Source organism: Octopus sinensis, linkage group LG2, assembly GCF_006345805.1.
Source record: "Octopus sinensis linkage group LG2, ASM634580v1, whole genome shotgun sequence".
Taxonomy (NCBI): Eukaryota; Metazoa; Mollusca; class Cephalopoda; order Octopoda; family Octopodidae; genus Octopus; species Octopus sinensis.
In genome coordinates, this window is record NC_042998.1 from 30157827 (window position 1) to 30176245 (window position 18419).

An 18419-nucleotide genomic window follows, 5' to 3' on the forward strand; every position below is an offset into this window, starting at 1 on the left:
TTAACAACACTATTGGTAGCGACAAATGCAGAATGTGCGGTGAGAGGTGTAAAACGGTAGGGCACATCGTTAGCGAATGGCCGGAATTGGCACAACGCGAATAGAAAAGACGCCATGACAATATGGCAAGAAAGATCCATTGGGAGCTCTGTGGAAACCACGGCCTACAAAGATCAAAGACGTGATATGAGCAAACTTCAGAATGAGTCACCGAAAATGAGAATTGCAAAATCCTGTGGGATGGAATGATCCAGTATGATCGCGCGACCAGACATCGGAAACTGGACATTGTTGTGGTGAATAAAAAAGAAAGGACATGTATAATAATCGGCATGGCATGCCTCGGTGGTAATATTATCAATATGGAAGAAGAAGAAAAATAAACAACTATGACGATCTGAAGTGGGAAATACGAAGGTTGTGATCAATGAAGAGAGTAAACATGATACTAATTGTAATTGGTGCACTTGGAAGTATCAGCACTCAACTACCAGCATGGCTGAAAAAGGTTAGTGCAAGCGTGAAGGTAGAACACAAAAACATGTGCATTGCTTAGAACTGCAAGAATTCTTTGCCGGGTCCTTGAAGTATAACGAGTAAAGAAGTGCCACCTTAATCTTGGCTAAAGACATCTGACCCTTTCCAACATATCCAGCAGAATACGCTGTGAGTTTGCATATAGTGATGATGCTGCTGATGATGTTGCTATCAAATTTTGGCACAAGGCCAACAATTCCGGAGATGGGGGTAAGTCGATTACATCGATCCCTGTACTCAATTGGTTCTTCTGTTATTAACCCCGAAAGGATGAAAAGCAAAGAAAATATCAGAAGAATTAGAACTCAGAACGCTAAGTATTTTGCTCGGTATTCTAGCGATTCTAATAATAATAAAGTGAAGATTAAATAAACAGTGCGTGTGTAATTGGTAACAGATGACCGTCGCCAGATATAACACTATTTCAACGTACGATTTAGCATTAAGAATCTTGTAAAAAAACAAATACATTTTCAAAAGACTAAATACATAAAAAAGCAAATACATAAATGCATAAACGTAAGTGTGTTTGTACAGAGAGAGTTTACGAAGAAAACAAAAGACGAAGACAGGTGGTGTACAAAACAAACAGATGTATGAGTATAACGCTCAGGAATAAAAAAAATTCTTTTACGTTTCGAGCCTACGCTCTTCCACAGAAAGGAACCCAGAAAGAAACAAGGAGAGAAATAAGGAGAGAAAAAAAAACAAGGAGAGAAAAAATATGGAGAGTTTGTATAGATAGATAGATTTGGCAGACAGGAGAAAAATTCTTGATACCTCCAGCGCGGAAACCACTTCATCACGTGGTTTCGACCCTCCCTAGTCTTGTTGATGATGGACGTTCCATCACTAAAAATAGAAGCGATTTATCCTCCCGCCAGGGATATATAGAATAACAGTGCCAGAACTGATGTGGTGATTAAGCAATGAGCTTGCTAGAAATATATATATTAGCAACAGAGGCAGTTTTAATACCGAGAAGTAATATATATTCCCATTTAAATGTGGAGGTTTTACTACAACAAACTTTACTGTGATAGCTATCATGACAGGAACTTTCATATTGGCTCAGCAAAGTGTGTTTCTAGTGACACCTTGTTCAGTAAACTGCTATATAGTTTTATCCGAATAATTCAATAAATATCTGTGAAAGGACACGTTTTTACTATATCCAAGCACATCCGTTTGAAGAAAATACATTTCCATAAAAAGATATGCATTTTGAGAATATAACTTATTTCTGAATACTACTAAATAAATGTCTTGTTTCAGTTCTCGTTTGTTGGTTTTGAATTTTATTTATATCCCTTGTTTATCTGCTGAAGGATATTTATTGATTTTCTTTTCGAAAGACTGAATATATATAAATTATAGTCAAACTGTACAAACCGTGTTACTTTTGCATATCAGCACAAGTCAGCAATGGCATAGAGGCTTTGGTAGTTTAGGTGTAATTGGATCTCAACACATTCCTGACTCTCTCTATCAACCTGTAAAAAATAAAATCGAAATGTGGCTTTTCATATTTCGAACTCAGATTATATAATGGGTCGCATAATAATAACATTTATATTCTTTTATATGAAACGGGAATGGAAACGATCGCTAATATCATTTTTGATAGTTGACTGGTACTTTATTTTGTCAACACTTCTAGGAGTGAAGCAGAGAGGCCAGAGACCTGATGCAAACTGGTAACATTTAATTTTGTTCATCACCAAACATTGTCACTTGATACTAACACACGGACCTAGCGGGAAACGTACAAAAATTTCTAAGACTAGTCATGTGACTTATACTCTAACAATCAAATCCTATTCAAAACATGCTAATTTGAGCCATGAACTCTGCATAAAAATAGGGCAAGCGTTAAACACTAGTCTGAAGCAAGACAGCTGCGACATGAGCCATGTCGTTCTATTTAGACTTTTTGAAAATCAGTGTAAAGTGTGAAACCGGTTAGATGTTTAGATATAATAATAAAATAATATTTTCACTATTCTCAGTGCATTTTTCCTATATTTCTAAACGTGTAGAATATATATATATATATATATTCATAAATAAGGGTGAAAAATTAGATAATAATTTAATAATACCGTCAGTTTAACAGCAAGTGGCCTAGCACATAGAAACCAGGGAGACAGTGAAAATTTATATATAAATATATCGTTAACTCTCTTATATATATGTTATATATATATATATATATTATATATATATATATATATATATATATAATATATATATATATACATTATATTTATATAGGACCACTCCGTTGGTTACGACGACGATCGTCACAGCTTATACGCTCAACGGAACAGCTTGCTCGTGAAATTAACCTGTAAGTGGCTGAGCACTCCACAGACAGGTGTATCCTTAACGTAGTTCTCAGAGAGATTCAGCGTGACACAGAGTGTGACAAGGCTGGCCCTTTAAAATACAGATACTACTCAATTTTTCCAGCTGAGTGGACTGGAGCAATGGGAAATAAAGTGTCTTGCTCAAGGACACCAGTGCGTCGACGGGAATTGAACTCACGACCTTACGATCGTGAGCAGAATGCGCTAACCATGCGCTATCCATATATATATATATAGATATATATATATATATATATATATATATAAATAAAAAGGCGGCGAGCTGGCAGAAACGTTAGCGCGCCGGGCGAAATGCGTAGCCTTATTTTGTCTGCCGTTACGTTCTGAGTTCAAATTCCCCCGAGGTCGACTTTGCCTTTCATCCTTTCGGGGTCGATAAATTAAGTACCAGTTACGCACTGGGGTCGATGTAATCGACTTAATCCCTTTGTCTGTCCTTGTTTGTCCACTCTATGTTTAGCCCCTTGTGGGTAGTAAAGAAATATATATATATATATATATATGGATGGATGGATGGAGGGAGGGAGGGACGTACGTATACACATGTACACACACGCATAAATATGCGTATGTACATACATGCATATATTAGGGGTACCATAATATAACGTTGCCTTTCATGTACTGCTGGCATTGTGCCAAACTTCAAAACTAATAATATATATGTGTCGTTGTGTGGTGGGTTTACATTATTAATATATAAGGCGTTTTTGCTTCTGAGACAGCTTACCTTCTTTCTTCTCTTTTGGCCTACTTGTCTCCCCTTCCCCCTATACCTGGATTGCTTCTTCTTCAGTTAATTCACATCTGTAAATACACACCCCTTTTCTTGCTAGTGTTGCTTACCTGCTGACAGTTAAGCTCATTGGTAATCTGACTTCGCTTTATACATCTGTACACATATATTGATATATATATGGTACACGATAGGTATTTAGATCTGTGGTAGTGCATGAGTATCTATGTATGTTTGTGTGTGTGTATATGTCTGTGCATGTTTGTGTCTGTTTTTCTTGTGTGTGTTTGTACTGCTAGGAGTGTGCAATATCTCTACGTATTTGCTGTTGTTACACATTTATATTCGGAAAGTGGCAGAGATGAAATTAAGGGAAATACCATATAAAGTTATATTAAAACTTTTTTTATTAATGAATCACTTCTCACCTGAATTTTTAACTCTTATTTTTCGAATTTAATTACATAAAAATTCAAATTTTAGACAATCATTTTCATGTGATTGGTTATATTCAGAATTATATAAATAGAGTTGATTGTAACAGGAACGAAAAAAATCTCCCTCCAAATAAAAGACATATGGATTTTCCATATCTCTGTTATATAATCGATTTTTTTAAAGATATAGAATGAATACAAAATATACGTAACGATAAATGTTTAAATACATCTTTTTCTTTCAGTGACGATAAGAAGCAATATATATTACAAGATTATCATGAAAAATTTCAAAGGTGACTTGTTCTTAATTATAAAGGGAATGGATCCGACTGCATTCACTCTTCAGTTATTGGCAAGCAATTTCTCACTATTGTAAACATCTCCTATGATGTACACGGAAATCTTAACTCCATTTTCTTGTTGCAAAAAATGTAACCGTTTATTCGAAGAGCGATAAATATTAATATGAGCATAGTTGAGAAAAACAGTACAACACTTCAATGCAATATGGGTGAAACATATGTTCTTTGAACGATGGCAAATTTCTAAAAAATAAAGTAAAAATTTCACGTATTAAAATTATTGCATTGTTACAACGAACCAGAAAGTGTTGCTCTACATATCGCTGGACAGACTAGAAATAGTAACCAAATGCCTTTAAAAAAACCTGCCCTCATTACAAAACGGAATGTATAAGGTGGTCGGAAAGTCTTGTCACCACCTGTAAATATTGTTTTAATTTTCTATTATCAAAGAGAGGTTTTCACAAGAACGATACCAGAATATTCAACAGTTGAAGGACGCTGTTTTGGCAGCTTTGCAACAACCACCAAATCACAGCTTCGTAAAATATCACACCGGAGGATGCCACCGCATCAATCTGTGACACGAAACTGATGGTGTTTATACAAACCTTATCGACGTGTGAGTGTCAGCGTCCATGAAAGTGAATATACTAAAACCGGTTAAATGTATTTGATATTATTATGTTGTTCCTCTATTGTTCTTATTACTTTTCGGTAGAGTGTGACTAGGCTTTCGGATGACCCTATATATTCTCGAATGTAGATTTTGATACATTGCAAGACGAGTTAGATACCCTATTATCTTTTATCATTGGTCCCCTGAATGAGGTTAGATGCGGTGCAAGAGCAGAGCTATATCTATATGCTAATCACGTTTTAATAAATTCCATAACACACACAGACGCACGCGCGCACACACATGCATGCCTGTATGTATATATATATATATATATATATATAACTAAAAATAAGGGTGTCTGAGAGACACCACCATGCTGAAATAGCAGTCAAATCCCTGATTCTTAAATGTTCATATCGCACCATGAGATAAGACAAAGTAGACTAGCAAAAAAATATTACTAGTCTACTTTGTCCTTCTGTCTTATCTCATGGTGCAACATGAACATTTAAGGTGGTTTTTAGAGTCAGGGATTTGACTGCTATTTCGGCATGGTGGTGTCTCTCAGACACCTTATTTTTAGTTGTAAAAAATTATTACCTTTGTATGGTATTTTTTTCCCATGCTGGCCACTTGATAATATCGATATTATCCTTATTTATAATATATATATATATATATATATATATATATTATATATATATATATAACTAAAAATAAGGGTGTCTGAGAGACACCACCATGCTGAAATAGCAGTCAAATCCCTGATTCTTAAATGTTCATATCGCACCATGAGATAAGACAAAGTAGACTAGCAAAAAAATATTACTAGTCTACTTTGTCCTTCTGTCTTATCTCATGGTGCAACATGAACATTTAAGGTGGTTTTTAGAGTCAGGGATTTGACTGCTATTTCGGCATGGTGGTGTCTCTCAGACACCTTATTTTTAGTTGTAAAAAATTATTACCTTTGTATGGTATTTTTTTCCCATGCTGGCCACTTGATAATATCGATATTATCCTTATTTATAAATATATATATATATATATATATATATATATATATATATATATATGCATATATGAATGTATGTATATATGTATGTATATATGTGTGTATGTATGTATATATAAATTTGATTGATGAGTGAGACAGAAGACTGAAGATGGAATCGTTATTGTTCTCTATTGTACAAAACTATTTCGGTCCAGGAAGAATAGCACGAAGTAGTAAAGAACTGGGGGGTGGGGGGCTGGAGGCATAGGAAACAATTCTTTAGACTGTTTAAGAACTTCGGGCTCAACAACACTATAGAAAAATCTACGGTTATCCACACTAGTTATCCTAACCGTGGCATTGATGCTTTCTACAGTCTATCGGTTATTTCATTAGTCATTCAAAAATACACATCAACTATGTCAGTATTTATGACTGTACAACTGCTATAAGCATACAAGCCAGATCCAGTGAACTGCACAACAGAATTTGTGATACCTCACCCAGTGGAGTCGTATCACTAGCCAGTAATAAGCAATGGCTTTATCAATATCTACTTAATTCTGTGTGCGAGCGTATATGCACCAAGCCACGCATCTATGTATGCTTATAAGTGTGTATGTATGCCAGGCCACCTATGTGTGGGCGTTTTGTGCATCCATATTCAGTCATATCGAATAATTTTTCCGCCGTATTATGTAATTCTTTCTTTTCGTATCTGATATTTGTTATGGATCTTCTATAAAGAATGAAACTGTATCCCTTAATTTGCCATTTCTATTTACGAAGACCAAAAAGAAATCTCGCCAAAGTTTATTTTAATGAGATGCCTCTAGAAATCACCTGCGGAGACACCGAAGGAAACACCTGAACCAGATGTTCAGAATCCCACATGCGATGGATCGATGCTAGGTGGGTGGAAACAATTGTAGCAATCAATAAACTTTCTCGTACCTTCCATATTCCGTGAATCTCATTTGTCCAACGAACGCTGAGGCAGTGAACGTGCTTTACCAACAAACTACAAGATGTATAACATACGATTTATTAACTAATAACACGTGTGTATGTATAAGTAAAAGGATAAAAGAATATATATATATATATATATTATATGTTGGTATATATGTATATACACGTATGTGTGTCTGTATATACTCACACACACACACACACATATACACACAAATAGGAGCAGTCGTGGTTGTGTGGTAGGAAGTTTACTTCCAAGTCACATGGTTCCGCGTTCAAGTCCACAGCGTGGCACCTTGTGCAACTGTCTCTTTCTATAGTCTCGGGCTGACCAAAGACTTGTGAGTGGATTTGCTAGACGGAAACTGAAAGAAACCCGCCGTATGCCTGTATACATTTCCATATGTGTGTGTGTATGTGTTTGTATTTATGCCAGTGTTTATCCCAACACAACCACTTGAGACGCGGTGCTGATGTGTTAACATTTCCGTAGATTAGCGGTTCGGCGAAAGATACTGATAGATAAGTTACCAGACTTTAAAAAAAAACAAATAAATACTGGGGTCGATACATTCGACTAAAATTTCTTCAAGGTGATGCCCCAGTATGACCGCAGTTTAATGGCTCAAACACCTAAGAAGCAAGATAAAAACATTTACCAATGTATAAAGACCGCAAAACATATGAACCCATGAACTTTTATGCGTATTCTAGTAACAGATACATTTATGTTACTACGATATATAATTGTGCAGATATATAACATGTAAAATTAAACAAAAATCATCAGGAAATCCCATTTGCTGGAAATAATATATACACACACACATATTTATATATATATGCATACATACTATTTATACTTTTAATTTTAAAAAGGTAAGATACAAAGAAGCTTTTCTGTTCTAATTTTGTTGTAAGCTCTTTGTTTATCGACATAACATTTACTATTTTAGAACTTGTTCGCTGGTTGTTATAACAGCATTTCAAGCGAGATAATTCTCTGCCAATTCCACCGGATAAAGTTTACAAGCAATCTACCCATTCAGAAACATTCTAAAAATGTTAACGGCGTGCATAAGAGAATGAGTATCTTATTTATATACTGACAGAAAGAAAAAATAAAACATCAACTAATGCAGTAAGATCGTAAATGATCACACAGAAAGATAAAGCAAATGAATTCCTCTTAAGTTAACACATAAATACAGAAGGGGAAAAAAACTGCAACACGAAACTTCATCTGCCTCGACACGGTGTATCCAAAAAAGAAAAGACAGCGAAGAGTAACCAAAAACTCAGTCATTAATCAAAAGACACTAAGATCGTAAACGAACATGGCATCAATAAATATCGCATTTTACGTAATAAAACCGTGCAAATTAAACGCGTCAAATATGTTGTAACTTGTGTGTAGAGTAACGTTCCTATAATTACTCATAGAAAAACACGTTGTAAACTCCAAAGTAGACACCAGATACAACTGCAAAATCCTAAGCAACTGCTAGAATTACAGTCGATGTCGGTATAGGATGTCAAGTTAGAGAAAAATACGTCAAACATACCAATAAAATTAGAGAGGTTTCAGAAGTTGTTAACCGAAGCGTGCTATGAGCTTCTGAATTTAACAGCTTCAAATACGCACCAAATGATCCGTCGTGTAATTTGCCATTTCAATACACAAACAAAACAACGTTTATAACATTTGTCAGTAGACATGATGTTTCGACAAAAGACTGCATTTGGCTACTTTACAATGGGATTTTGATTCTTGCTTCCTCTCTGTATTTTACACTCAATCACTCACATACACACACAGAAATGTAGGTATATATATATATATATATATATATATATATATATATATATATATATATATATTTATTTATATATATATGTATATATATATATATATATATAATGTATATATATATCTGTATATATGTATCTATCTATTTATATATGTATATATATATATGTATATTTATATATATGTATATATATATGTATATTTATATATATGTATATATATATATATGTATATTTATAGATATGTATATATATATATATGTATATTTATAGATATGTATATATATATATATGTATATATATATATATGTATATATATATATGTATATTTATAGATATGTATATATATATATATATATATATATATATATATATGCATATATTTATATATATGTATATATATATATATATATGCATATATTTATATATATGTATATATATATATATATGCATATATTTATATATATGTATATATATATATATGTATAATATATATATATATATATATATATATATATATGTAAATACACGCACATAGACACACAGGTATAGACGCACATTTGTACAGAGAAAGATAAGTTATACGATAATGGACTTTCTGAAATTCACAAACACAATACACAGACACAAACACACATGAGTATGGACATGCGTTTGTTTTGGAACTAACAGGATTCACGCACGCATACATATCTATTTGTATATGTATGTATAACTTTCAACGTATGCTAATCCTAAGTAAGCACTCAATGTGGCCAGTTTTACAGGAAACCTCTTTAGAAATATTTTCTTTTAATTTTCCCCTTCATCTACAACTAAAGAGATAGTATTGTACAAGATTAGTTGAAATCCTTTCGCCACACATATTGTGACTTATTCAACGACTTCTTGTCGCACGTGTCTCCTCTGGTCCTGGCTATTCCATTTTTAGGTAGGACAAGAGGAAACGCGTGAGACGGAAAGTTGTAGATGAAGTCGCAGGATGTGATGGAATAACTTTAACAAATACTGTAAATCCTCGAGTATAATCCGCATTTTTTCCCAAACTTTAAAGGTCAAAATCCCTAGTGCGTACTATATACGAGGTTAAAAATGAAAATTATTTTCTAAACAATGTCTGAGTCTCAATTTACTGTCCGGCTATGTTTATTCAGACGCATTTTATGAAAATACGAAAATACCTTAAGCTAACCCTGAAAGCAATGAAGTCATAAAGGAATCATTCATAACTTGCAATAAGCAACATTTATTAAATGTTATTATTGTTATTTCTTTATTTTCTGCAAACAAATGACACAGAAAAGGTACACGTTTGCATTATGTTATATATACAATAATAATAAAGGATGTTACCGTATACATTTTTACATACCAAGGACGTTATATAGACCGCTTTGACTCAAGTTAGAGAAGGAGTGCGTATTGTACACATGGTTTAGGTTTTTTAAACGTACAGCCCCCTAAACATTCCCTGCGTATTATACTCGAGGATTTATGGTAAACGAAATGTAATAATAATAATGTTTTACTAGATCCACAGTGGGAATTGTTTTTTGTACACGCGCTCACTAATCAACATGGAATGTTTTTTATAATTTCCAGCTCTTACAATATAGCAAAACTTTTACCCAAAATTTTACCCAAAATTTTAACCTTCCTCTTTCGGCTTGGAACATACATATCATTGCCCAACCGTTATTCACATTCTGCGTACGTCTGTGTGTGCGCGCGCGTGTGTTTGTGTGTATGTAGTGATTCATTAGTTATAAGATTGATTAGAATCGAAACACATTACCATTTACGACGTCAGAACTACCTACTTACAATAATATAAGGTACACATTGAGGTAAAGCAAACCCGGATTCATACGGATACTTATGTCTTTATAGACATGTATGCTTGTGTGTCTACATTTGTTTCAGTGTGGTGTGTATGTATATTAATATGTATAAATGTATTCAATTGTGTGAGTGCCGTTGTGTATTTTTAGTACATTAATGTTCCTGTCTATGTGATTCTATGTAGTGCGAGTAATTCTCTTCTTTTCTTACTACAATTCACTGATATATATATATATATATATATATATATATATATATATATATATATATATATGAAAATAGTAATGCAATACGAGAGTATTGCTTTCCAGTAAAGGATAGCCCGTGAGGGTAAAATTATACATAAAAGTAAGTATTTATTACTTTCGCTATTTTCCAGTGAATATCGGTACTTCGTTGTGCCATTTATTTACTTATATATATATATATATATATATATATATATATATATATATATATATATATTCTTTTATTCTTTTACTTGTTTCTCTCATTTGACTGCGACTATGCTGGAGCAACGCCTTTAGTCGAACAAATTGATTCCAGGACTTATTCTTTGTAAGCCGGGCACATATTCTATCTGTTATCAAGTGCCAGTAGGTAAGACAAACACAGATACACAAATATATACATATATACGGCGGGCTTCTTTCGGTTTCTATCATTCAAATCCGCTCACAAGGTTTGATAGCCCCAAGGCTTTGGTTAGAGATATTTGTCCAAGATGCAATGCAGTTGAACTACTGAAACCGTTACCCATGTGGTTGGGGAGGGACATCTCACCACACTGGCACGCATGCGTCTGTATACATACATAGATATATACACTACTCACATACCTATGTGTGTTATCGAGTGCGCCTTTGTGTGTGTGCGCTTGTATGCGTGCGTCTGTGTGTGCGAGCGCGCGTGTATGTGTGTGTGCGTGCGTGTGTCTATTCCAAAATATTTCTCCTGCTCAGCAATATCTCGTTTAAAAATAAGTTTTGAAGCAATAAAATTTAAAATGTAATCACAAATTGCGCATAAAAATTACTAACATGATATTTGCATTAGAATTTCAATTATGACAATTCAATTCGGCAATGTGTGTGGAGGTGTTTCTTCACCCATACAAATTCTCAGGTAGTTTGCATTGTCATGAGTCTGCGTGTGTGTGTGCGTGTGTGTGTGCGTGTGTGTGTGTGTGTATTGTATTGTTCATATTCTGTCTGTTAGTCTTGAAAGTCATACATTAATACATCCTTTCATTCATGCTAATTTCATTTCGAGTTAGATCTAGCGTATTTTAACAGCACATTGCTAATGAAAATTACCACCCAGCATATAGCTGGGTATCTACTTCATTTTAAAATAAATTAGCATGTTCTGGCTACATTTCTCCTATTTGTAGATTTGAAATTATCCTTAGTCGATTCGTGCAGAAATTACTCACAAATGTAGAACTAATTTCATTTGGCATTTTCGGAATATCCATAGCAATTGTTACAGTTGAGGTGAATATGATGACTAGTTGGATTCCTGCAGTCTACTCTGATAATACAGAACATAAAACACATTAGCCTTTAAGTCGTGTTTTATCCCGGCTAGACTAAAACTGAATCAAATTGCTGTTTACGGTGTTATTAAATAAAATTGAGATGTTAGCTCATAAGCAGTTTATTTTTGGATGATCGTTATAGAATATCGCTATTTTCTTCTTGAAAATGTCTGTATTGTATTTTATTGCCATAATAATAATAATTCTTTATAATGTATTTCTTATAAAAATGTTTATAGTTAATATCAAAATGTTTCACTATATCTAGCTATAGATTACAGCCTATTTATGTAAATTATTTTTAATTTGTCAACTATACGGCGACAATTTCCATTGCGTTTAGAAAGATACTGAAAACAATAAATTCAGACACCGAATAACATGGTCAGGAAAGATGGATCAGCCTTTAGAAATATATTTTTCAAATTATTGTATGGATCAATCAACTGTAGCATCGATTTTAATATATAAAAGAAATCTTGCGATCTATAACGATACATTTTAAAGAACAGGTCACACCTGTCCGTCGCATAAAAAAAGAATTCCTGAAATTAGACTTGCGATCAAACGCAACGATTTTGTGTTCGCTTGATGCAGGTTGGTTAATGGTTCTAAAACGTTAACTTTATGAGGCTTAAAGACAACAAAGAAAGCGATTGTAAAGAAAACTTTGCTGTAAACAATGCCTGGTTTTATTGCTATTAAAACCAAAACAAGAAGGTTGGCATAATGAAAACATGCAAGTAGAAGCCACAAGTTCTAATAGATTTGATTCCGAAAAAATTTCAAGATATAGAAGAGGACTTTGGCTACATAACACAATAAATCACTTTACTGTAGACTTAACGAGCTTTTTTTAGAAAGAACTGGCCAGGAAGAAGATATTACGAGGAGAAAATCTTCGATTCTAGGCTTTAAAATTGCTAAAGCTCGATATATCATTGTTGCTGGGGATTAATTCAGCTAACGACTATAAGTCACGTGCCATAGTCGAGCATCGGGGGTTAAACCCCCACATAATAGTCACGTGAAGCATATACTTTCAGTTATATGGAAAGCAAATAGTTAGTTTACTGCTTCACTTTTTAAATACAGTCACTTTTTACCTGAATTTAAAATATATTCAGGAGAGAAAATTATTCCATAAGACGCTTCTTATCGGGGATAATGCATCTTGTCATTCGCAATCCCTAAAACATCGCCTATCAAATTTTAGGTTAATATTTATGTCGACAAATGCCATTTCTCATTTGCCGCTAATAGATTAAGCTTCTATTCCAACATTTGAAAATGGATTATCTCCGTCATACAGTTGAACATTTCATAAATGCTATTGATAAGGAAAGAGCTTCAAGATGTGAAATATTTTGGAAAATTTTTCAGTTTTCTGGAAATAGTAAAATTATAAAAGGAGCCTGGAACAAATATACGGTTAAAACCGAGAAACACTTCCAAAATTATCTGCATCAATTTATTGACAATTTTTAATGATTTGAAAAGCCATTAGAAATTTTTTAAGAATGAAACAGAACTGAATGGTGACAATATCAATCAGTTACACCTCGATGTTTTCACGAATGGCATAAAATGTTTTTCAATCAGCCGACCAAGAGGTCAATAAAATACAAACAAAAAATATTACAAAAAAATATGTTAAAACGTAAATTCCTTTAAAATTTTTTTACTGTTTATATGTCGAGGAATTTCCACATTTCACAAAACTTATACAGAGTTTGGAGATTAATTATTGAAATTCCAATTGATTAGTGATAGTGACGTTCTAAATCTATCTTGCGACTGGTATCAAGATTTTTATTAAGAAAACTCTGTCTTGGAGACAGCGTACACTTCATGGATATATAAAAAAAACTCCCTGCAGTGTACCTAATATGAGAGACAAAGCCACACCAAATGGGGATTCATCTTAAAAGAGTCGCCAAGAAATATCGATTGGTAAACAAAATGAATAAATGGGATTGTATATATTATTAATACGCGCGTACCTGTGTACACTTGCGTCATAAATTAATTAGCACTTCTCAAATTTCTACATTAAATAGGTTAAATCAATTAACCTATGAGCTGTTCAAAACGTCTTACGCGATGAGAAAACTTAGTATGGTGTGATTTCGGTCCTTGCGAGGCGCTACCTATATCTATTAAACAAAGGAAGATTTGTCTGCATCCGCACTCCAAGTTGTTGTTGCACTATGTCAACATCATAAGGCTGTAGACTCTCAAACTGCTCTGCAAACAAAGTTACGTCATCGTTCTGCGCAACAGTGAACTTGCAACAAAGCAATAGTTCGAGATATGGCCACTAGGTGACAGCACATACCTTGAGTGAAGAGCAAATCAAGGGTGCTAATTAATTTCTGACGGTAGTGTATGTGGTTTGTCTGTTTGAGCGCGTTTGTCGATAGATATGAAGACAGACAGATACATTGATAGACAGACAGACAGACAGACAGACAGACAGACAGACAGACAGACAGACAGATAGATAGATAGATAGATAGATAGATAGATAGATAGATAGATAGATAGATATACAGATAGATAGACAGATATATAGATAGACAGACAGACAGATATATAGACAGACAGACAGACAGACAGACGGAAGGACGGACGGAGGGATGGACGGAGGGACGGACGGAGGGACAGACAGACAGACAGATAGATATGCGTGCGCATTTGCTTCGTATTGCAGCATAAAACACTTTCATTAATTTAGTTTCTTTATAATGTAGTTAAATTAGAACATTTTATAGAACTTGCATCAATTTATCGCCAATTTTGAATGGTAACAATAAGTGTAGCGAACAGCTGGACACAATAGCGTCTTGGAAATGAAAGACAGCATAAATTGACCATGTAATCTCGAATAAATTGTCTGTGAAATGTCGAGACAGGCACATTTAGAATACCTTGGATGACACGCTTTCGTGACGGAGATTGATCTCAAGTAACAAAGAAGAATGTAATACTTCATCGAGTTTTGGAAAGTATTTTAGAAAATCTATCACTCTTCATAAACAATAATGTAACAGGCAAACTGTTCTTAGTACATTATCGAAAATAAATATCAGATAAGGAGATAAAGTTGCCGCTTTTAAGTTATTATGCACGAGAGGTTAATCATAAAACATCTTCTAAACATTTAAGTATAATATTTCGGAATAACATTCAAAATATGATGAGAGTATTTGTCTAAACTTTCGCAAGTAAACACATAACACAAGGTCATCACAACATTTAGAGTGGTTCGTTAAAGGTAGAGTAAATATATAAATATTGTAAATATTTGTATAAAATGGAGGTTAATAAGATGGTGTGACATTTAACCAGATGCAGATATGTTGCAAGAGTTTAACTTTGGATCAAACTTGATCAGAACACTTCTGATCAAAGTCCTTCCTTCTGTAGTGATCTCGTATTTTTCTTAGATATTATTGAATTTGAGATGGCAATATGAGACTTTTATGTAAGTTAATATGTTTAATATGAAGGAGATTGTGGCTGTTATTCCTGTCTGGTAATACAACTATGGCTTCAAATGTGGATTCCTTATTTAGCTCTTGGTCATGTGTGTGTGTTTGTGTGCGTGTGTAGTTTATGGTTGTGTGTGTTTGTGTGTATGTCTTTTAAATTGTTAGTATGTGTTAATGTGTGTATGTCATTCTGAGCAGATGGATAGATGGATGGATGGATGGATGGATGGATGGATGGGTGATTAGTGTGAGATAGAAGTGGATAGATGGAATGATGGATCGATCGAGAGAAAAGTAGCCATCATACACACACACATATGTGTGTGTCTTAAATAAAATGAGAAAGCAAAGCCAAGGCTGTATGAAATTTATTGACCTCGAAATGATAAAAGACGAAGTCGACCTCAGTGGAATTTGAACTCAGACGGTAAATACAGACGAAATACCGCTAAGCATTTCGCCCGGCGTGCTAACGATTCTGCCAGCTCGCCGCCTCAAGATACTTTCTATCCTGTGCTATTACCGTCGCTACACATTCTGAAGAGAAAGTTAATCTTACAGCTGTTTCTGGGATATTAGGAATATCCCTTCATCAGAGACGATATGAGAGAAGTAACTAGAGGGAAATAGTAGAGTTCATTATAAGGAGTTATTTTGGAAAAGAATGTTAGGAAGTATAAAGGGAAATAAAGGAATAAAAATAAAAGTTAAAATATATGTAGGATGTTATAGTTGCAGTTCCATTATCCAAGGAAATTGTTGTGTAGAATGGGTTGAGAGACTTCTTGTCCATGGTATGTAGATTCGGATAGTGGATAGTGAGGGGACATAAATTCCATGTGCTGTTTATTCAAAGGGGTCTTGTGGTATATATGTATGTATGTGTGTTTGTGTTTTTATGTGTGTATGTATGTATGGATGGATGGATGTGTCAAACTCCGTGGCACTTCATAGCATGATGCTTATCCTCAGCCAATGAAAATTTGAATGAGAAATCAGTTGGAGAAAGTCAGATCGGATACTATTACCGGCAGATGGACTGCGATTGGTCGAGAAAGATCCGAACAAACATTTAAGATCGAAGTCTCCCACATATACCAGCAAAAGTAACAATATTAGTTGTAAATGAAATAGAATATGTATAATTAAGAGTACAAGATGTGTAAAATAGCTGTGAATAAATGCAACCAGCATCCAAGAAGTTGATTATATTCTGGCCTTTGAATATTTTAAACTTTAATGTACATAGAAAATAATAAATCTATAGATGCTCATTTCGACTTTTTAACAAAGTGAGAAGTTGGTAAGATCTATGATGAAATAATTTCACTTGGAGAAAATCTTTGTACTCTTTATAGTTCATTAATTTAATATAAATTTATGTAGGTATCAATATTCTTTTCTACTCTAGGCACAAGGGCCGAAATCTTTGAAGGGAATGGGTCAGTCGATGAGATCGACTCCAGTACGGAACTGGTACTTAGTTAATCGACCCCGAAAGGATGAAAGGCAAAATCAACCCTGACGGGATTTAAACTCAGAACGTAAAGACAGACGAAATACCTATTTCTATTTCTTTACTACCCATAAGTGGCTAAACATAGAGTGGACAAATAAGGACAGACAAAGGGATTAAGTCAGTTTCATCGATCCCAGTGCGTATCTGGTACTTAATTTGTCGACCCCGAAAGGATGAAAAGTAAAGTCGACCACGGCAGAATTTGAACTCTGAACGTAGAGGTAGACGAAATACGGCTACGCATTTCGCCCGGCGTGCTAACGTTTCTGCCAGCTCGCCGCCTCGATGTAGGTATTAATATGAACAGTCTCAAGTTACTTTCTACTCTGCGCTATTACCATCGCTATACATTTTACTTTTTATATTTCATTAATATTCTAGACACACCAAGAGATAGTGGTTTTAAGCTTAACTTTAAGCTTTTATACAAATTAATATAAACAGTCCCAAGTTACTTTCCACAGTGCTATTAAGATTGCAACTGCTTATGCTTTGATAATTGCTGCATAAGGACATGTCTAAGTCGTGCTGTAATACAGAGACGTTTCTCTTCATGTGTTTTAAACGTGCTCACTTGCACTAGGCGAAGCGACATTTAGTTCAATAATACGCGCTCACGTTTAAACTACCTTCAGGAAGAAAAGGGTAATACAGGTGCTCAATTCGGTTCCATTTATACGCATCAAATGGCCAACTGGAGCAAGTGAAACTGTTTAGTCACCTCTCATATATGGTTGGTGTGCATATTGTAATATCGGGTATATATACGGTTTATAATCGTCAATTCTTATTTACAATTACAAGGACATGCATCGACGCATGATCAATCATGTGGGCATAGATTCGAAACACTTAATCTAAAAGTCTTACCCATGGGAATCCGTTTACACGTCAAGAGGAGCGCGCGATGTAGAATTCTGTAGCAAATCTACCTAAAATTTTAGCACCAAGTTACAAGCGTTTCTAAAAATGTAAGGTTTCTAGTCATGGCATGCAATCTTTTGGAAATTTACAACTTATACTAGATAAATTTTTATGTATGTGTACCTCAGTAAGTTTTGATAGACATTTTCTTTCTATAATTCATTTGATTTTCTGAAAATATAGTTAAGTTTATTTTATACTGCTTCACATAACTGACTGTTTTAGAGGAAGAAATTAATTCACTGTTGGTTTCAGGATATATCTAATAGAGCATATTGCAGTTGATTATTGATGA

General features: G+C 34.1%; 1 long non-coding RNA gene across 2 annotated transcripts in view; it reads right to left on the bottom strand.

Annotated features, from left to right (window-relative positions):
• Positions 1-18419, bottom strand: part of LOC118767459 — a 484636-nt gene that overhangs the window by 379917 nt on the left and 86300 nt on the right. For both annotated transcript variants that reach the window (XR_005003389.1, XR_005003390.1), the window contains exon 2: positions 1930-2030. This is a non-coding gene — a long non-coding RNA (uncharacterized LOC118767459). The remainder of the gene's footprint in view (positions 1-1929; positions 2031-18419) is intronic.